The 22,835-nt window shown below is 47.1% G+C and overlaps 1 protein-coding gene across 1 annotated transcript in view; it reads left to right on the top strand.

The window, feature by feature from the left end:
* Positions 1 to 557: 557 nt before the first annotated feature.
* The window catches only part of SCRG1 (stimulator of chondrogenesis 1), an 83,262-nt gene continuing 60,984 nt past the window's right edge, over positions 558 to 22,835 (top strand). The window contains exon 1 of the mRNA XM_069745767.1: positions 558 to 675. The gene's annotated coding sequence lies outside the window, so the exon portion shown is untranslated. The remainder of the gene's footprint in view (positions 676 to 22,835) is intronic.

Here is a 22,835-nt window from a genome sequence, read left to right as displayed (position 1 = left end):
CTGTCAATCAACATAAAACCAGTAGTCCAGCCCTGTCAGCAGAAAGAGGCTTTGCTCTGTTGACAAAGAGCAGCTGAATCTCCGGCTGGAGCGGTCAATGACCAGTGCCTGGTACAATAGACAAGTAATTGCCTCTGTTAGCAACTACATGCCTGTTAGTGCTTAGGCAGATTGTTTTGTTGTTTTTAAATCCCAGGTATCCACTTTAATGTCTGCACTACAACAAGATGTCACAATTACTATGTTGCTTTTTCTTTTTTCCTTTTCTAGTCATTATGTTATTAATCACTCTTAATTTATTAATGTTGGATGTGAGGATGATCAAAAATAAACTACTAGCAAACTACTAGCACTGTGCTCTGCCGGTGAATCAATTGCCCTTATAAGAATATCTATAAAGGAGGCTTGTGTTTAGGCCTGGAAGTAAGAAGATCATGGATGTCCTAGGGATTTGACGTGGTTGAAGAAATCTGTTACCTCTGGCCAATGCTGGCAAGAAGTAAGAGGTTGTCACAGCTAAACAAAGCTACATTTATGCTTCTTGCTCTCAGTCGTCAGCCCACTCCCCCGTCCCAGCGTTTTTCTTTGGCCCCATCACTAGCACTGTACCTCATTCTGCACACGTTAGAGCCGCACTGGTCTAAAAAGCATCCAGACGTTTCACAGAAGGGACAGGTAAGGTCTTCTACATTCATAAGTGCTAGCAATGACTTGTCATAAAAGAAAGAAGGGATTTGTTCAAATGTAGCAGATGTCAATTGTGTTATTTGAGCTAGATTGTGCTTTGTATTACATTTTCTATAATTTTCTATCCTGTTCCTATTTCTATGAATAATACATATGGTTCAGTATTATGCCACAATTACCTTTTTGGCATGCTACCAATCAATAGAGCTGTGACAACAAAGGAGTTAAAAGCTTTCTATCATTTCATAAAATTGAAATAAAAACAAACTCAAGTAATTTTAAAAATGTATGTGTAAGGGTTTTCATTGCAGTCGCAGGAGGTGACTTCTTACACACAATTCACTTTCCATTGAAAAATAGAGTTGCCAACCCTTCTGAACCTCAGTCTGACTTTATAGAAAACATTGAACAGTATCTACAAGAACGACTTTATGACGTCTGACTTGTCAACACATGGAGTCAAAAATTCCAATGGACACTATAAGATATTAAGATATTAAAGACAATGAAAATTAAATACTTTTTACCAAAATGGAAATATTACGAGCCAAAAGATTTTGATGTTATAGCTCATGATTAGAGAAACTTTAATATAATGTCATTGTCAGGTATGTTTCCTTGGTCTTAAAGTGAACCATTCAGCTGATACATGCTGACCAATTTGTGAGCAGCATGTATCAGGCACTGGCTGTATGATCTCAGCCAGGCATATTTGGCTCTTTATGATGCAGCGGACAGGGAGGTCCCTTCTACCCTCCTGCTGCCTGGATTAACAGGTCTCTAATTACATGCGCATATAGGCATAGACTTATTAATTCAAGGCAGTAGGCGGGGAAAGGCATTGGCCAAGTCCCCAAAACCAAAAATGTACAGTTTACATTCGAAAATTTACATACTCCAGCAGAATTTTTGCTTCATTGGCCTTTTTTCCAGAGAATATGAATGATAGCACCAAAACTTTTTCTCCACTCATGGTTAGTAGATGTGTGAACTCATTTATTCTCAAACTACTGTGTTTTCCCTTTTTAATTCATAATGACACACCAAAACATCTAAATGACCCCGATCAAAAGTTCACATACCCCTTTTCTTAATACCATGTATTGCCCACTCTAACATCAATGACAGCTTGAAGTCTTTTGTGGTATTTGTGGATGAGGTTCATTATATTCTCAGATGCTGAAACTACCCACACTTGTTGGCACAAAACCTCCAGTTCCTGTAAATTCCTTGTCTGTTTAGATGAACTGTGCGTTTGAGATCTCTCCAGAGTGGCTCAGTGATATTGAGGTCAGGAGACTGAGATGGCCACTCCAGAACCTTCACTTTGTCCTGCTGTAGTCAATGACAGGTCGACTTGGCCTTGTGGTTTGGATCATTGTCATGTTGGAATATCTAAGTACGTCCCATGCGCAGCTTCCGGGCTGATGAGTGCAAATTTGCCTCCAGTATTTGCTGATAACGTGCTGCATTCATCTTTCCTTCAACTTTGACCAAGTTTCCTGTGCCTTTGTAGCTCACACATCCCCAAAACATCAGTGATCCACCTCCGTGCTTTACAGTAGGAATGGTGTTTCTTTCATCATAGGCCTTGTTGACCTTTCTCTAAATGTACCGTATATGGCTGTGGCCAAAAAGTTCAGTATTGGACTCATCACTCCAAATTGCCTTGTTCCAGAAGTTTTGAGTCTTGCCTCTGGGCTGTTTTGCGTATTGTAGGTAAAAAGCTCTGTGGCATTTGCGCAGTAATGGCTTTCTTCTCGCGACTTGACCATGCAGCCCATTTTTCTTCAAGGGCCTCCTTACTGTGCATCTTGAAACAGCCAAACCGCTAGTTTTCAGAGAATCCAGTATTTCAGCTGATGTTATTTGTGGGGTTTTTTTGCATCCCGAACAATTTTCCTGGCAGTGGTGGACGACATTCTTGTAGGTCTACCTGACCGTGCTTTTGTTTTTACTAAGCCCCTGATTTTCCATTTGTTAATCAGAGTTTGAACCTTCTGACTGGCATTATAAATTTCTTGGATTTTTTTTTATATCCCTTTCCTGTTTTATACAGTTCAACTACATTTTCCCATAGATCCGTTGACAATTCTTTTGCTTTCCCCATGACTCACAATCCAGAAATGTCAGTGGCTGGATGAAAGCTGCAAGAGTCTGTCTGGATACCAGAAACTCACTCAGCTTTTATGCACACACATTGACTACAAGTAAACAGGTCACAGGGGAAGATGTTACCTTTAGAAGCCATTCAAACCCATTTGTGTCAACTTCTGTGCATGTTATCAGGCCAAAATCACCATGGTATGTAAACTTTTGATCAGGGTCATTTGGATGTTTTGTGTTGTCATTATGATTTAAAACGAGAAAACACAGTAGTTTGACAATAAATGGCTTCACCCAACCACTAACCATGAGTGGAGAAAAAGTTTTGGTGCTATCATTCATATTCTCTGAAAAAAGGCCAGGAAAGCAAATATTCTGCTGGGGTATGTAAACTTTTGAGCACAACTGTAACTTAAACTCATTAGTTTCTACTTCTCAGATTGGGCACTCATGACATCTTGGCATCCAGTGGGGGGCATCACGAGATCGCTGGAACCCAATCTGTGACTGCTGATCAGCTGCCGAATTCAAATTCCATCTGATTGGAAGAAACAGTTTTGGATGAAATGCTAAGACTGCAGCCGATCAGCGGATGTAGCACAGATTATCAGGGGACACTGTACAGAGTGCAGTGAAGTGATGCCAATTGAGGTAAGTAAAGGTTGTCTTCCATTGACCTGAGCTCATTAAAATTAAAGTTTATAGTAGTTTTTAAATTTATTTGAATGACCAAAAGTTAATTTGCTTATTCAAATTAATATCTATCCGATTCTAAAAAAATGTATTTAATTCTAATTAGTGGAAGAGATACTAGTTTTCGCACGATAACAGTATTTAGAAATGACCAAATGATGTTTTGAGACAGAAGAAGTCAATTCAAGGGACTTAAAGGGGTTGGCAACTATTTTTTTATTGATGGCCTACCCATTAATATCTGATCAGCTGTTACTAGCGCTGGTCAGAATTTCTTGGATGTTGCTGTAATACAGCAGCTCTGTCAACACTATAGTGACTATGCAGTTCATATCCACCCCCGATTCATGTGAATTTGGGATAGATTTGTAGTATCCGGCCATAGCCACAACAGAAATGACAGAGCGGCTGTGTTCTGGCAGCATACAAGTAGTTCCGGCTATTGCCATTAACAGCTGATTGGTGCGGATGTCTGGTGTCGAATCTCCACTGATCAAATATTGACAGCCTATCCTAACAATAGCATATCAATAAAAAAGTAATAGCCAAACCTTTTAAGTCCACACCTTTCAATATCCTATCGTTTCTAGGTCCATAATACACATGATTAAGTCCACAATATGTATGGACTTCACAGACTTCATTGGAAACTAACATTGCAACCAGTGGCGTAACTACCGCGGTCGCAGCGGTCGCCAGTGCGACCGGGCCCGGCAGGTCAGGGGCCCGGGCCCGGCAGGCAGGCTCGGACTGGCAGTGCCTCCCCCCGCTCCAGGGCCTCCCCCCCCTTCCCCGCCGCCGCCGCCGCTGCCTTGAATACTCACCCTGCTCCAGCGATGGTCTCGGCGTCTGCACTGCAGCTCCTTCCTGCTTGAGCGGTCACGTGACACCGCTCATTAAGATCATGAATATGCGCATATTCATGATCTTAATGAACGGTGTCACATGACCGCTCAAGCAGGAAGAAGGTGCTGCGCCGGCGCCGCCGTCTGGAGTCGGGACAGAGCGCGAGGGATGTCGGCACGGCCGTGCAATGGGAAGACAGGTGAGTATGAGGGACGAGGGACGGGGGGACGGGGGAACGGGGGGGGGGGGGGATGAAGGAGGACATAAGCCGGCGCGCCGAGCAGGAGCGGAGAGCTAAGCCTGCATACAGGGGGGAATATGAGCCATGCAGGGGGGAATATGAGCCATGCAGGGGGGGATATGAGCCATGCAGGGGGGAATATGAGCCATGCAGGGGGGAATATGAGCCATGCAGGGGGGAATATGAGCCATGCAGGGGGGAATATGAGCCATGCAGGGGGGAATATGAGCCATGCATACAGGAGGGGTAATATGAGCTATGTATATGGGATAGGAGGGAGATGAGCCATGCATACAGGAGGGGGGTCATTATACAGTATTGAGCATCATGTGTGGCCGTTATACAGTATGCAGCATCATGTGTGGCCATTATACAGTATGGAGCATCATGTGTGGTGGCCGTTATACAGTATTGAGCATCATGTGTGGCCATTATTCTATGGGGGTTACATTGAGTTGTATGGCAGGGCTGCAGGGGGGGGCCCCATTTGGAAGTTCGCACCGGGGCCCCTAACTTTGTAGTTACGCCACTGATTGCAACAGTCAATGTAGGAAGCATAAATCTTGTAAAACCTGTGCCTATAGGTGGCCCTATTGAGGGGGCAACAGGAGCCAAAATACAACATTTCTGTAAGAGATCACCTCTTTATTGTTGGTGTTCAAAAACTGTGTTAGCAGGTTAGTTGGCACTGTTATTTTAGGACTGTATGGATGCCATGTGATATTATTAGGACACTGTAACACTGTTATTGAAGCATTGCATAGTGCGGCACTGTGGTCCCTGTAACGTGAGCACTGTGTGACACTGTGTGTTGGTTTTGATATTCAGCATTATCTTCATATATCAGAAGCATGCCTAGGGTATTATCGTATTCTCCCCTTTATGTAAGCTTTATGTTCCTGATTTGTAAGACCATGATATTATTATTGCATATGTATACCCAGATCATCAAAAGTCCAAATACAGATTGATTCCATTTTCAGCATAGCGTTGCATCTACTTTAGGGTTGTACAGTTAAGGGGACTTACAAGGGTAAAGCATCACCATTTGTATCCCAGTCGCAGCAATGCAAGTGAATAGGAGTCAGTTGCTGGATCATAGGAAACAGATTTTCCTTTCAGCCGCTGGAGCTTCTATGGAGCCATTTAATTCTGACATCTACTATATAATTGTCTAAGGGTCACTTCCGTCTGTCTGTCTGTCTGTCTTTCTGTCTGTCTGTCACGGATATTCATTGGTCGCGGCCTCTGTCTGTCATGGAAATCCAAGTCGCTGATTGGTCGCGGCAAAACAGTCACAACCAATCAGCGACGGGCACAGTCCGGAAGAAAATGGCCGCTCCTTACTCCCGGTGCCTGCATACTCCCCTCCAGTCAGCGCTCAGACAGGGTTAATGCCGGCGGTAACGGACCGCATTATGCCACGGGTAACGCACTCCGTATCCGCTGCTATTAACCCTATGTGTCCCCAACTTTTTACTATTGATGCTGCCTATGTGGCATCAATAGTAAAAAGATCTAATGTTAAAAATAATAAAAAACAAAAAATCTGCTATTCTGACCCACCATCGTCCAACGATGCGCTCGCACCTGCTGCCATCTTCCGCTCCCGGCGATGCATTGCGAAATTACCCAGAAGACTTAGCGGTCTCGCGAGACTGCTAAGTCATCTGGGTAATTTCGCAATGCATCCTGGGAACAGAAGATGGTGGCAGCCGCGCACATATCGCCTGAGCTTCGGTGGATCCCAGGGGGTGAGTATATAACTATTTTTTATTTTAATTATTTTTTTAACAGGGATATGGTGCCCACACTGCTGTATACTACGTGGGCTGTGTTAGATACCGCGTGGCGGCTATATACTACATAGGCAGTGTTATATACTATGTGGGCTGTGTTCTATACTGCGTGGGCTGTGCTATATATGACGTGGCCACTGTTATATACTGCGTGGGCAGTGTTATATACTACGTGGCTGCTATATACTGCGTGGGCTGTGTTATATACTGCGTGGGCAGTGTTATATACTAGGTGGCTGCTATATACTGCATGGGCTGTGCTTATATGTATTATGTGGCCAGTGTTATATACTGCGTGGCCTGTGTTATATACTATGTCGCCTGCCTGTGTTATATACTGCGTGGCTGCTATATACTGCGTGGGCTGTGTTATATAGTACTTGGCTGTGTTATATACTGCATGGCCACTGTTATATATTGTGTGGCCTCTATTAATGCATCGGGTATTCTACAATATGTATGTATATAGCAACCATATAATGTATAGCACAGGCCACGTAGTATTTGTCTGCTATATACTACATGGCTCCTATATACTACGTGGCCTGTGCTATATACTATGTGGCTGCTATATACATATATAAATACATATTCTAGAATATCCGATGCGTTAGAATCGGGCCACCATCTAGTATAATATAGCTACTGACAGCAGCCAGTCGTTCTGAAGCTCAGACTCCCAGCAGCCTCAAGGCCGCGCCGCTCTGCCGCCTAGAAGGAGAAGACTGAAGAATATGTTGGCTGGCAATGGCACATGCTGGCTGGCATGACGGAGTGATGTCATCAGACCATGCAGCGTAATGCTGATGACTGCCAGGCACACAGCGAGTAGATGAGAATTTACATTTACATGGGGCATCATTTATAGCCCAGCTTTATATCGGGCACAACAGAGGGCATTATCGGTACAGTAAACTTTTACATGGGGCACTGTTTATTAGAAGGAATAGAAGAAAGGCGTTCCAGCTCCTTTAAAAATTTCAAAAACTTTATTTCTCCATTAAAATGCGAAACAGCAATCCTTGCCTTAGTGCGAAAATGTGAGTGCAGAGTACATGCGACGCGTTTCGATCTAAATGATCTTACTCAATGCAGAATGTCATTTTTTTTAGTGTATTTGCAGCATTTGAGTTCACATGTGTTTTCAGACAAGAGGAAGGGTAAGACAATGGTACTTAAAAATATGCTTTAACATGTATAAAAATACACGCAAAAAAGCACATCGATTAATGCAGTAAATTGTATCAAAAACTCAATGTATGCAGCTAATGAATGCAGCAGGTTTCCTGCCATTAATGCCTATTTCAGGCAGAAGAAAAAACGCTAAGCATGAAAACACTCTAAAGGGGGCACTAGATATATGAGTTTCTTCATTATGGAACAAATGTATGATCCAATTTACTGTGGGGCACTTTGAGGGCACTATGTGTATGGTACTAATAACTCTGAGGTATTGGCTTTTACTGCAGCACAGTTTTGTGGGGGCATTATAGTGCAAAACAGATGTGTTTTTAAGCATAAGCTCAGGATGGCACTGTTAAAGTGGTTGTCTGAGACATTGACAAAAGACTGAAGTTATGCCATGGCTGAATCATGATGGTGTGTGGTGTGCATACTACCATAATTTCCCAGTATTTCTGGTGGTCCACGCTTGGGAAAAAAAAAGTTGTGTGCTGTGCATGCTGTCACAATTCCCCAGTAGAAAAACATGGCACTCAATAATTTCTTGAAGAAGAATAAAGTCATTTATTTCACATCCAGACAAACAGATCAATTGCCGCTAAACGTTTTCGGTCCCAAGTGCCAAGTTTTTCTATACATTTGATTAACCCATATTCCTACAGAGTGCCGTGTAACTTTTTGTATACAATTCCCCAGTAAACCTGGCATGAGTGAGTGGTCACGTAACCACATATATGTGATTTGCATACTTGTAGTTACATGCCGACTAGATTATTGTTAGACCAGGGGCGAAGAACCTCAGACATGAGGGCCGTTTAAGGCCCGTTATGCCATTTTCTCTGGCCCCTGGGCAGATTCCCGGGGACTGCAGTGGTAGGTCCGGCGGTTTACCCATTAATTGCCACTGACACTTAGTGCATGTGCACACAGCTTTCACTACTGAACGCTGAGGCTTGTAGAATAAAGGATTACAGCATGCATCAAGACCCACTTTGTGTGCAGAGTCAGTGCGCTCCAGTCCCAACAACGACATGTGAAGCGACAGCCCCGGCTCCTCTTGTGATGTCTATGTAAGGGACACAAGGAGCTGTCCGTAAATACTACTTGTAATGTCTTTGTAAGTGTCCATGTTGTGCATTTCCCTGGCATGTAAATGTACTGTTAAGTAGATAGGGAAAGCATAGTTCCCTAGTTTGTCCACTAGGTGGGGTTAGAGAGTTTCAGCAAGTAGATGGTTAATGTGGGAGGAGCTAGTGACAATTAGGGTTTAGAACAGCTGAGAATTTGAATCAGTTGGGCGGGAGCGCCCTGTCAGGGCAGTCAGCTCTGCAGAAGTCCAAGGCCCAGTCAGGCAGCATCAGGGCCAGGAAGGCCACGAGAGAGAAGAAGGGCATTGATAGAGTCACTGACAGCGCAGTATAAGTGGGAATTTGGCTGACAGGGAGGAAAGAACTACGCAGTATGGACAGGTTACTTGCAATGTGACGGCTTGCTAAGTGGATGGATGTACTCGGGACCAGAGCGAAATGGTTTAGAGGAATCCCTACGAAAGTAAGACTGGGCACAGAGGACGCTGAAGGAGCGATAGACATGGTCCGTTCCGGAAGCGAGCTTAATAAAGATTAAGGAAAGGCAGAGAACGAGAAGAAGCTGTGTAAAGCGAAGCCAGACATAAATGCTGACAATTGTTTAACGTAAAGCCTGCTGTAAATGCTGAAGAGAATTGTTATGTGCCCGTATTTAGTAAAGTTTATTGTTCAAGCGTTCAATGGGACTGTGACTCTGTTTATTCTACTTTGGCTGAGGAGAACGTGCTGTGTATTACAGGAAACCCTAGAAATAAAGGAGCTGCAGGTATGCTCACTGAAAGTCATGGAGTGTATGTGAGGGGAGGTCAGGGAGTGCAAGAGACTTTTACCTCAGTCACGGCTACCACCCTGACTGACCCTTACATATATATGCCCCCAGATCCCTCCTGCGATGTATATAAGTTCCCAGATCCCTCCTGTGGCGTATGGGCCCTCAGCGTCTCCTGTGATGTATGTGGAATTAATGATTATGTCCTGCTTCAGGACATACAATGTGGCGGAAACAGTGTGCTTCACGCTATAGTCCCACCAAGGACAACAGCAGTCGCAGCTCTGGCCCCTCCTGTGATATTTATACAGTGGGGAAAATAAGTATTTAATACACTGCTGATTTTGCAAGTTTTCACCCCTACAAGGAATGGAGAGGTCTGTCATTTTTATCGTAGGTACACTTCACCTGTGAAAAGATGGAGAACAAAATGTCTCCATATTCTCCATTTTGTTAAGTCCATTCAATGTCCTCATAGTGCAGTCTAATGTTTTGCAATTGATTTCCCGTAGACTTAGATGGACGAGTGGCATCAGATTTCAAAGTGAAATCACAGGATGCTACAATTATTTTCACTGACAGATTCTGGTCTCAGCACTGTCCCATTAAATAACATTGGTCCGAGTGCTATCAATAAAAAGTCAGATAGCACTCGTTCCCGTGAGCGAGCCCAAAGGGTCAGTGGATGTGCTGATAAACAACATGCGGCTTCCACAACGATGGACAGGACTCATCCAGTATTATTCTATTAACCTTTTTTGGACATGTTATTGCTGATATACTTCTAAACAAATAGCATTTTATGTCTGACACAATCCTGCTTTTTCACATCTTTTACCACATGTTAGCACATTTGATGCAGAAAGCAGAGGAATGTAGATAAGCATTGCAATTTTTTTTATCCAAAAATTATATCTAAATTATCTAAAATTGCTCATCAGTGCCATTAGCTAATTGCGTCAGTTACTGTAACTGTGAGCGCCCAGGTTGGTTCCCTTTTTCAGAGTGATAACAAACAATCTGCACTTACAGTACAAAAAGTTTCCTCACCAGTTTCCTCACCATGTTAAAAGGTAAGATATCATGAGACCATGGTATCTTACTATACCATATAATTAGTAGAATCAAGCTGCTGGGACACCCACCCATCCCTAGAAGAAAGGGGCAGAAGGGCCAATGCCAACCCAGCGCTACACGAAGCTTCAACCTAGCCACAGTATATTCCAGCTAATTACTCAGCGATATGGGTCCCACAGGACCTGGGGGTCTGTGCACAGTTCATATACATAGTTGTCCCTTTAAACCTTACGTTTTAATCCTGCGCACATCTCTGATCTCTTTACATAAAGGCTGTGACTGTGGGCGCGATCACAAAGGTGCAAGAGGTCTAAGACACCAGCCACTATACAGTATGTCTATGTAAAACACATAAGAACACTATTTAGAAAGCACAAACTTAGACTAGACGGCATGAAAATGTTCCAAATGTATCACAGTGGCCCATGCTGTATGGTACAGTTGTAGCTTTACAGACAAGTTTGTCTGACTTTATTGGTAGCTGCTTTTTTTGCCAAAGTTTAGGCACAATCTCAATAGTAAATCTGCCTCAATATGATTGCCAATTTGTGATGTCTGAACAGTTCTCCTTTATAGTGAATGTGGGTTACAAAATATGGTTTCTGAAAAGTAATTCTATTAATATGCTGGAGAAAATGAATACAGAGCATACAGAATAAATAAAGGGTCAGAGGGAGTCGAATCACAATACAGTTACTCCTATCCTATTTCAGCCATTACGGTCTTTTGAGAGAAACATATAATATATTTTTAGGTAATGTTAGAAAAACATTATTTTGAGACAGTGTATCTTGGAATGGAAATGAGCCACTGACGTATTTTACATAAACGCAACTCATTAATTTTCCCCAACGTCTCCTGCAGTATAGCACACATTGCACACAAGCCATTTTAAGGAGTGAGAACAGATCCCTGCCTGGCAGTTGCCTGGTTTTATATTGCTTTCTAACATTTTCCTTGAGCTTTTTTTCACTCCAGTTTTGCTAATGTAAAGGTGACTGGGAATATGTTGCTAGATGCTGAAGCAATGACTACGCATAAGATTAGGTCCTGGAATTCTACAAATCTTTTCTATGTGTTTGCAGAGGTTACAAAGTACACTGATCTCATTGAATTTTAGGGATGTTTCTAATATTAACAATTATTGTGCTGACGTTAGAGAGATCTATCATAGGATTCGCCAAATGTTTGCTTCACTGCAATCATCAATGGATCCCTGTCTTGAATGGAGCAGAGGTGTACATGATCGACCGTCGCTCCACTTCTCCATAGGACTGCAGAAGAAAGCCAAGAACAGTGCTTAGCTATTCTTGGAATCACTGGGGGTCTCAATGGTCGGGTTATTTCTCAGGATCACTGGTGGTCTCAGTGGTCAAACCCCCCAGCAATCAGTAAGTTATCATCAATCCTATAGATATGGGATAGCATTCAAATTGAATAATATTTGTATATGCACAACATAGGATTACAATATCGTACTACTAATTTGCAACTGATGATAGTAAATGTGATTGTGTTGTGACTAGTGATGAGCGAGTATACTCGTTACTTGGGTTTCCCTCCAGAAATTTAACTCTGTTGGATTTTTGCCCAACCAAATTCACTACAATTAGTAGCAATTAGCAGAAGCCCATTTGCTATCTTCTTAATGTTGCACAGCCATGGGTTTCCGTGCTCCATGTACCCTCAGCCTGATTTTGGTTTGTTATAATCGTGGTTCCCTCATTAATGTGTGTTTAGATTCTGAGTAAAATGAAGGCACAACTGTGTGCAATCCACATACCCATCAGTAGATATCCTGACTCCCCCATACACCTGAATGCTGGGGTGAGCAAGCATGTGTGTTAAATAGGAAGAGAAGCCACTGCCAGACACCCAAGGATCAGAGGCGTGAATCAGAGGCTTAGCTAGGGTTTTGGCTCAGGGGGGGTGAAGCTTCTTAGTGGGCCCCTAACCAGGTAACCTTGATTACAACTGGGTGACACACCCTAATAATGCAGGAGAACCTCAGCAGATGACAGCACTGTTACTGAAGATAATCTCTATATAACGACCAACATGGACTTAACCGCCATATAGTTAGTGGTGGATACCAGTCCACCAGAACATATAAGAGATCACAGCACGGTTACAAACAATGTCTTACTGCTGACGTTCTTTCTGATGGAGTCGTCACTTTTCCCGTCTTTTCCATCTGGCCCAGACCGACATGACAACTTCTTCCAGCAATGACTCGGCTGCAGAGAAAACAACAAAGACACATTTCACTTCTCATATTCCAGCCCCATCACCATCTATTCCCAACCTGCACAAACTTGTCATCCTGCTGATACCCCAATACTGAGTCGCTGCTGCCATATGTGTCCCTATTACTGCACCTGATACCCCAATACTGAGCCGCTGCTGCCGTATGTGTCCCTATTACTGCACCTGATACCCCAATACTGAGCCGCTGCTGCCGTATGTGACCCTATTACTGCACCTGATACCCCAATACTGAGCCGCTGCTGCCGTATGTGTCCCTATTACTGCACCTGATACCCCAATACTGAGCCGCTGCTGCTGTATGTGTCCCTATTACTGCTGCTACTGTGTGGTTCTGTGTGCCCTCTACATTTTAAGGCACCCCTCTATAATATAGCAATGTCAGGTGCAAGTGCCCTAGAAAACAGTGCCCATATTTTGCCCCCTAGAAAGTAATAATGCCCTGTGTGTCCCTTTGACAGTCACAGTAACGTGAGTTCCCCTATAACAATAAGTGCCCACCTTACATTTAATAATGTCCCGAGTCTCCCCTGTACAGCTACCCTATACACAGTATGATGCTCTCTTATACACAGCATACTGACCCCTTAGTAGCCTCCAAACTGTTTGATGGCTCCAACACTGTAATCCCCACACTGTATGATGCCCCTCTAGATAGCCTCCATATAGTATAATGCACCAGATCATCCTCAATATAGGATAATGCACCAGATAGTCCTCAATATAGCATAATGTACCAGATAGTCCTCAATATAGTATAATGCACTCCCCATAGGCCTACTCTCTATTGTATAATGCACCCCCCATAGGCAGACTCTATAGCACAAGGCAGCACCCATAGGCAGACCATGTAGTATAAGGTAGCACCCCGCAGGCAGACCCTGTAGTATAAAGCAGCACCCTATAGGCAGACCCTGTAGTATAAGACAGCACCCCTATAGGCAGACCATGTACTATAAGGCAGCCCCCCATAGGCAGACCCTGTACTATAAGGCAGCACCCCTATTGGCAGACCCTGTAGTATAAGACAGTACCCCCATAGGCAGACCCCGTACTATAAGGCAGCACCCCTATAGGCAGACACTGTAGTATAAGGCAGCACCTCCATAGGCAGACCCTGTACTATAAGGTAGCACCCCTATAAGCAGACCCTGTGCTATAAGGCAGCACCCCTATAGGCAGACACTGTAGTGTAAGACAGTACCCATATAGGTAGATCCTGTAGTATAAGGCAGCACCCCCTATAGGCAGACCCTGTAGTATAAGGCAGACCCCCATAGGCAGACCCTGTAGTATAATGCAGACCCCCCAAAGGCAGACCCTGTAGTATAAGGTAGACCCCCCCCCATAGGCAGACCCTGTAGCATTAGGCAGACCTCCATAGGCAGACCCTGCAGTATTAGGCAGACCTCCCATAGGCAGACCCTGCAGTGTAAGGCAGACCCCCCATAGGCAGACCCTGTAGCATTAGGCAGACCCCCATAGGCAGACCCTGTAGTATTAGGCAGACCCCCATAGGCAGGCCCTGTAGAATAAGGCAGACCCCCCCATAGGCAGACCCTGTAGTATTAGGCAGAACCCCCATAGGCAGACCCTGTAGCATTAGGAAGACCCCCAATAGGCAGACCCTGTAGCATTAGGCAGACCCCCATAGGCAGACCCTGTAGTATTAGGCAGACCCCCATAGGCAGACCCTGTAGCATTAGGCAGACCCCCATAGGCAGACCCTGTAGTATCAGGCAGACCCCCATAGGCAGACACTGTAGTATAAGGCAGACCCCCCATAGGCAGACCCTGTAGTATTAGGCAGACCCCCATAGGCATACCATGTAGTATTAGGCAGAACCCCCATAGGCAGACCCTGTAGTATTAGGCAGACCCCCCATAGGCAGACCCTGTAGTATTAGGCAGACCCCCCATAGGCAGACTCTGCAGTATTTGGCAGACCCCCCCATAGGCAGACCCTGTAGTATTAGGCAGACCCCCCATAGGCAGACCTTGTAGTATAAGACAGAACCCTCATAGGCAGACTCTGTACTATAAGGCAGCACCCCTTAAAAAAATAAATAAATACTCACCTCTCTTCTTCCTGGTTCCTGCGCTGCTCTGAGCTCCCGCTCATCTCCTGGCAAATGGATCCGGGTAGTGACTTCATTGCACCCCCTGTCGGCGTCGCCGACGTCAGACGCTGACAGGGGGATGATGGGGGAAGGAGCGCAGCGCTCCTTCCCTCATCATTGCGGTCAGCTGTATCGGCTAAATGCCGGTACAGCTGACCCTGCGATGACAAGCGGGGGGCCCACTACTAGCACCCCCCCCCCCCTTGCTTGCTCAGGGGCCCCATAGCGGCTGGTGGCAGAGCAGGGAGAGTTAGTTAGCCAGTTAGCAGTTAGAGAAGAGGAATGATGGAGAGCAGACGTGGAGAGAGAAGCTCCTGAGAGAAGGAAGGAAGGGGTCCTAGGGGCCAGGGAAGTGGGGAATCCACCCGTGGCACCTGAATTCACACCGAATGTAGTCGGGAGCAAGGACCAGGTTGCAGTGGGGGAACCGGCCCCCAGACTAGTGGAGAACTGCAAGACTCATCTAGCAAGCAAGAGGCTGTGGTATCTGTAAGTGCCACAGCCACTTCCACACACATTTGCTGAAAAGGCAGCCACATAGGATCAGGAAAAGGCTGCTGGCTTGGGACATTGTGCGTGAGGCGGAGGGCAGGAGGGCAAAGCCAGAGCAGAGAGACGGCCATGGAAGGTACACAAAAAAATGGAGCCTCGGGAAAGTGCACCCAAATTACCTGAGAGCTGGCTGGATCACAGACCCGGAGGACACAGCACTTGACTGGTGACTGTACTTAAGAACTGTGAGTGTGAAAACTGCACACTGCTGTGTTCTCAGAATTATTACTGCGCCACCTGCCCTGCACTATTATTATTATTATTTATTGTTATAGCGCCATTTATTCCATGGCACTTTACATGTGAGGAGGGGTATACATAATAAAAACAAGTACAATAATCTTAAACAATACAAGTCATAACTGGTACAGGAGGAGTGAGGACCCTGCCCGCGAAGGCTCACAATCTACAAGGGATGGGTGAGGATACAGTAGACGAGGATAGAGCTGGTCGTGCAGTGGTTTGGTCGATCGGTGGTTACTGCAGGTTGTAGGCTTGTCGGAAGAGGTGGGTCTTCAGGTTCTTTTTGAAGGTTTCAATGGTAGGCGAGAGTCTGATGTGTTGTGGTAGAGGGTTCCAGAGTAGGGGTGATACGCGAGAGAAATCTTGTATACCATTGTGAGAAGAGGAAATAAGAGGGGAGTAGAGAAGGAGATCTTGTGAGGATCGGAGGTTGCGTGTAGGTAAGTACTGGGAGACGAGGTCACAGATGTATGGAGGAGACATGTTGTGGATGGCTTTGTACGTCATGGTTAGGGTTTTGTAGTGGAGTCTCTGGGCAATGGGGAGCCAGTGAAGGGATTGATAGAGGGGAGAGGCCGGGGAATAGCGGGGGGACAGGTGGATTAGTCGGGCAGCAGAGTTTAGAATAGATTGGAGGGATGCGAGAGTGTTAGAGGGGAGGCCACAGAGCAGAAGGTTGCAGTAATCAAGGCGAGAGATGATGAGGGCATGGACAAGGGTTTTTGGAGATTCATGGTTGAGGAATGAACGGATTTGTGAAATATTTTTGAGTTGAAGTCAGCAGGAAGTGGAAAGGGCTTGGATATGTGGTTTGAAGGAGAGATTAGCGTCAAGGATTACCCCGAGGCAGCGAGCTTGTGGGACTGGGGAGAATGGGCAGCTATTTACTGTAATGGATAGGTTCATTGGGGGGGTTGTTATGGAGCAGCATGAGACGGACTCTGCAGAAGGTGGTCCCTGTACTGACCGCAAACCCTGAACCCTGAACTAGAAGTAGCCGTGGGGGGTACCTAACACTCCCTAGACCCCTCGGCACAGCCTAAGATCTAACTACCCCTAAAGACAGAAACAGGAAACCTATCTTACTTCAGAGAAAATCCCCAAAGGATAGATAGCCCCCCACAAATATTGACTGTGAGAGGAGAGGGAAATAACATACGCAGATATGAAATCAGATTTTAGCATAGGAGGCCATACTAGCTAAAGAGAAAGAATAGAACAGAGTACTATGCGGTCAGTATAAAAACACTAGAAAATATCCACCGCAGAAAATACGGATCACCACATCTGACTAAAGACATGGGGGGTATATCTGCATCTCCAGAGAAATAGCTAGGCTGCAAAAAATCCTTCACAGACTAAGCTGGTGTCACGCACGCGCCCAGACTGGTTGGCGCGGGCATACGGGGGTGTGGCCCCACTGGACCACAGACCAAACTTTCCTGGAAGGGGCGTAACTAAGTAGCTTCCTAGGTGTTCGCTGGAGCCTCTGATGGTGAGGTCAGACTTGTGCAATAGGAAGCTACCAGGTGCCACTCCAGGGTGATGTCTGGCTGTGGCTGCTGATCCCACTAAGGAACGGAGCGGGCATGGCTGGCACTCTGGCTGACAGGCGGGCACGGCTGGGACACAGGCAGGCAGACGGGTACAACAGAGACACTGGCGGGCAGGCGGACACGGCTGGCTCTCTGGTAGGCAGGCGGGTACGGCTGGAACATAGGAAGAACCGGTAGGGACCGGTCTGCAAGCAGGTATGTGAAACAGGTTGGAACCTGTTCAGACAGGAGGACTAAGTAACAAGTAGAGAAAGACCGCAAGAGCGGATGCAGAGCAAAAGCACAAGAGCTAGAACCAAGAACAGAAACGCAGGAGGTTGAGTACGAGTAGAAGGTGGAGCAAAGAGAAGAGAATGAGAAGGCAGAGCCAAGGACGGAGCCGCAAGAGGCGGAGCCAAGGGCGGAGATGCTGGAGGCGGAGCCAAGAGCGGAGACGCTGGAGGCGGAGCCAAGAGCGGAGATGCTGGAGGCAGAGCCAAGAGCGGAGATGCTGGAGGCGGAGCCAAGAGCGGAGAAGCTGGAGGCGGAGCCAAGAACGAAGACGCTAGAGGCGGAGCCAAGAGCGGAGACGCTGGAGGCGGAGCCAAGAGCAGAGACACTGGAGGCGGAGCCAAGAGCGGAGACGCTGGAGGCGGAGCCAAGAGCGGAGATGCTGGAGGCGGAGCCAAGAGTGGAGACGCTGGAGGCGGAACCAAAAGCGGAGACGCTGGAGGTAACGCCAAGAGCGGAGACGCTGGAGGCGGAGCCAAGAGCGGAGACGGAGCCAAGTGCAGAAACACAGGAGGCGGAGCCAGATAGAACCGCAAAGAGCAGAGCCAGATAGAACCGCAAAGAGCGGAGCCACAGAGCAAAGCCAGAGAGTGCGAAGCAAGGTCTGAGTGCAGAGCCGCAAGAGTGCGGAGTGTAAGCAGACTGAGAACACAAGGAAAGACAAAGCAGGGAAGGAAGCCACAGACAAGGAGACCGAGAAAAGACAAAGTACAGACAAGGCAATGGAACAAGACACAAGGACAAAGACACAGGGACCAGGATATTCTGCCTCCTGGAGGGCGGACTACAAGATCAAGGCAGTAGCACAGAGAAAAGCATCCAGAGAGGGAGTAACTCAGAGCAAGACCTGGCAAACTCAGAAGCAAGAAACAAACTAAGCTAACACATTGCACAGGCCCAGACCACAGGGTGGAGCTGCACTATATACAGGAGGCCTGAACCAGAGAGTTCAGGCGCAGGCCCCCTATACACATAGCCATGAAGCATGCACAGAGCAGAGACACAGAACATGGAACTGGCATGAAACAGAAACCACATCATGGCCTGGAGCAGTGGGTAAGATTGTGTGAGAGATGTGAGGCCATGACATGAAGCCAGCAGAGTTGTTACAGTACCCCCCCTTTACGGCCCCTCTTCTTCAAGCCTGCCAGAATAACTTGTAGAAGAAGGATAGGAGCACACATAGTCTAGGCCAACATGACATCTTCAGGGTAGAATAAGGCAGGCGGGTCACCAGGAATCTCATAACACAAAGTCTCTTGGTGCTCAACAGGGTTAGTTTCCACAATGAGCTGGACCACCTCCTTCAGGTAGACAGGTAACAGGGAATTGAATGCTGCTGTCTTAACATCTTCACCAGCCGGACACATGGAAACTGGAAGCCTTCTCAAAGGATTCAACTTTTGCCCGACAGGTAGCAGAGATGTTCTTAGGTACGGAACACAAGAAAAGTCATTAGAGATGATAGTGGAGAACAACAGCTCCACCGGGTCAGAGAAAAATTGAGGTGAACAAACTTCTGTTTTGAAATCTTCACCAGCCGGCCACAAGGATGCTGAAGGTATCCACATAGGAACCATCTTCTGCCTGTTATCCAGAAGAAATCGTCCAAACAGTGGGGATGTTCCTAGGAACGGATTACAGGAATAGTCGTGGGAGATGTGTGGAGAGATAGTCACCGCTTCCCCATCTTCAGTGACGTTAGCACACCTTGACTCGACGACTAACTGTTTACTGGTATAGTCGCTGGAGATGTGTGGAGACATCGTCACCGTCTCCCCATCTTCGGTGACGTCAGCACACCTTGACTCGACGACTAACTGTTTACCGGTATAGTCATTGGAGATGTGTGGAGACATAGTCACCGTTTCCCCATCTTCGGTGACGTCAGCACATCTTGACTCGACGACTAGCATACCAGCTGAAGAAGATGACACTGCTGAGAGTCTTTGATGCATGGGAACCAGACACTTCTCAAGACTGGGTAAGTTCAAACGAAGCACTTTACTGGAACTCTTGACCAGAGCGGGTGGTAGAGTCCTTGGCTCAGAATGACCCATGGGCATAACAGACAGCATACGGAAAACAAACTTCTTCGTGTATAAGGCTCCAACTTGGAGCTGTAGTTGTCCTTGCAGGACTAGACTGCTCTTTAGCAGAGCTCGGCCATTATCAGGCAACGCCCACACCGGGTTCTGGAGCTGTAGAACGGAGACCAAACACTGACTCCAAATGATAGGCGGCTCAAACACACCAAGGCTCCTAGAAGGCAGATAAACAGTCATTAACTTTGACGGAGAGGAAGTACTCTCGCCAGGGGCAGCCTCTCCTACTGGCCCAGGGTTTTGGAGTACAGGCTTCACAGGGCAAAGACCATCTGAATGTTTTTTACAACCACAGGGACACCGTATTTCAATCTCAGCACCAGATTCAGGCTGCAGATTTGCCAGACCCCTTTTATTAGACCTCTTGGATCTTGCTCGGGTGGCCGTTTTGGCGGGTTGTGGAACAGATGAGTCTTGGACGGTCATGGACGGAAGTGACGGTTTACCTACAGGTTTCTTTCGTCTGGACCGTCTCTGTGAGCTTGAAGGGGAAGACTTTTCAGGAGATGCAGTACTTGGCTCATCGAAGGCTTTACAGAAGGCCACCAGGAAGGCCGGCAGATTCGAGATGATGGGGTCCCCTGCTTCCCAAAGGGGGTCGCACCACATCAAAGCATCTCCTCTAAGGTAGGCCATTAAGAAACCTACTTTCAACCAGTCAGTGGGGAATTGGGTAGCATGCCACTTGAAATAACGCAAGCACCGCTCCAGGAACACACGACATTGCTTTGGGTCCCCATAGTAGCATGGAGGATCTGCTGGCTTGGATTCGTCATTAAAGTCATTCGTCATTGAAGTCGATCAAACAGCTCATTAGAGATGACAATAGGGGATGGAGCAGTGAAGGACTGGCTTTCAGACTGGGTAAACATTTTCCTCGGAGGCCAATACTGGCAAGAAGAGAGTTCATCTTGCTTCGAGAGCGAAGGCACATGGGACTCAGCGGGGACCATGGCCTGTGCAAACTGTCACGCACGCGCCCAGACTGGTTGGCGCGGGCATACGGGGGTGTGGCCCCACTGGACCACAGACCAAACTTTCCTGGAAGGGGCGTAACTAAGTAGCTTCCTAGGTGTTCGCTGGAGCCTCTGATGGTGAGGTCAGACTTGTGCAATAGGAAGCTACCAGGTGCCACTCCAGGGTGATGTCTGGCTGTGGCTGCTGATCCCACTAAGGAACGGAGCGGGCACGGCTGGCACTCTGGCTGACAGGCGGGCATGGCTGGGACACAGGCAGGCAGATGGGTACAACAGAGACACTGGCGGGCAGGCGGACACGGCTGGCTCTCAGGTAGGCAGGCGGGTATGGCTGGAACATAGGAAGAACCGGTAGGGACCGGTCTGCAGGCAGGTATGTGAAACAGGTTGGAACCTGTTCAGACAGGAGGACTAAGTAGAGAAAGACCACAAGAGTGGATGCAGAGCGAAAGCACAAGAGCTAGAACCAAGAACAGAAACGCAGGAGGCTGAGTACGAGTAGAAGGTGGAGCAAAGAGAAGAGAAGGAGAAGGCAGAGCCAAGGACGGAGCCGCAAGAGGCGGAGACGCTGGAGGCGGAGCCTAGAGCAGAGACGCTGGAGGCGGAGCCAAGAGCGGAGATGCTGGAGGCAGAGCCAAGAGCGGAGATGCTGGAGGTGGAGCCAAAAGCAGAGACGCTGGAGGCGGAGCCAAGAGCGAAGATGCTGGAGGCGGAGCCAAGAGCGGAGATGCTGGAGGCGGAGCCAAGAGCGGAGACGCTGGAGGCGGAGCCAAGAGCGGAGATGCTGGAGGCGGAGCCAAGAGCGGAGACGCTGGAGGCGGAGCCAAGAGCGGAGACGCTGGAGGCAGAACCAAAAGCGGAGACGCTGGAGGTAACGCCAAGAGCGGAGACGCTGGAGGCGGAGCCAAGAGCGGAGACGGAGCCAAGTGCAGAAACACAGGAGGCGGAGCCAGATAGAACCGCAAAGAGCGGAGCCACAGAGCAAAGCCAGAGAGTGCGAAGCAAGGTCTGAGTGCAGAGCCGCAAGAGTGCGGAATGTAAGCAGACTGAGAACACAAGGAAAGACAAAGCAGGGAAGAAAGCCACAGACAAGGAGACCGAGAAAAGACAAAGTACAGACAAGGCAATGGAACAAGACACAAGGACAAAGACACAGGGACCAGGATATTCTGCCTCCTGGAGGGCGGACTACAAGATCAAGGCAATAGCACAGAGAAAAGCCTCCAGAGAGGGAGTAACTCAGAGCAAGACCTGGCAAACTCAGAAGCAAGAAACAAACTGAGCTAACACATTGCACAGGCCCAGACCACAGGGTGGAGCTGCACTATATGCAGGAGGCCTCTTGATAATTTGTCAGGAACTGATTAGACAGATGCACCTGATTCCTATAAGAACCAGAGAGTTCAGGCGCCGGCCCCCTATACACATAGCCATGAAGCATGCACAGAGCAGAGACACAGGACATGGAGCTGGCATGAAACAGAAACCACATCATGGCCTGGAGCAGTGGGTAAGATTGTGTGAGAGATGTGAGGCCATGCCGTGATGCCAGCAGAGTTGTTACAGCTGGACATGACAAAAACATGAAAATGCACAGAACTTTAAGGTCCACAGCAGGTGGACAGCAAAAACAAAGCCAGGACTTATCTTTGTAGAAAAGCACAGCAAACTGGAGAGACCAGCAGGGAAGTGAATCCTTCCAGAACAATGGACAACTGGCACTGACTAAAGGATCCTGCAAAGCTATATACCCCAGTCAGTTTTGCAATTAGTATATACACCTGTCCACTCCTGCAGACCAGGCACAACTGCACTGCCCTCTACAACCACCGGAGGGAGCCCAAAAGCTGAATTCACAACAGGGGGTCGCATGAGATGGGGGAAAGATGATGAATTCTGTTTTGTCCATGTTAATTTTCAGAAATCTAGCGGAGAAGAAGGATGAAATAGTGGACAGACATTGAGGGATTCTGGTTAGAAGGGAGGTGATATCTGGTTCAGAGATGTAGATCTGTGTGTCATCAGCATAGAGGTGATACTGAAAGCCATGAGATTCTATGAGCTGTCCCAGGCCAAAGGTGTAAATGGAGAAGAGCAGGGGCCCAAGGACTGAACCTTGTGGGACTCCGACAGATAGGGGGCGAGATGAGGAGGTGGTGTGTGAGTGGGAGACACTGAATGTCCGGTCTATTAGGTATGATGAGATCCAGGATAGGGCCAAGTCTGTGATGCCAAGGGATGAGAGGGTCTGTAATAATA

The sequence above is a fragment of the Ranitomeya imitator genome, chromosome 1, assembly GCF_032444005.1.
Source record: "Ranitomeya imitator isolate aRanImi1 chromosome 1, aRanImi1.pri, whole genome shotgun sequence".
Lineage (NCBI taxonomy): Eukaryota > Metazoa > Chordata > Amphibia > Anura > Dendrobatidae > Ranitomeya > Ranitomeya imitator.
Note: the sequence above shows the minus strand (reverse complement) of the source record. Positions and strands in the feature narration are given on the sequence as shown.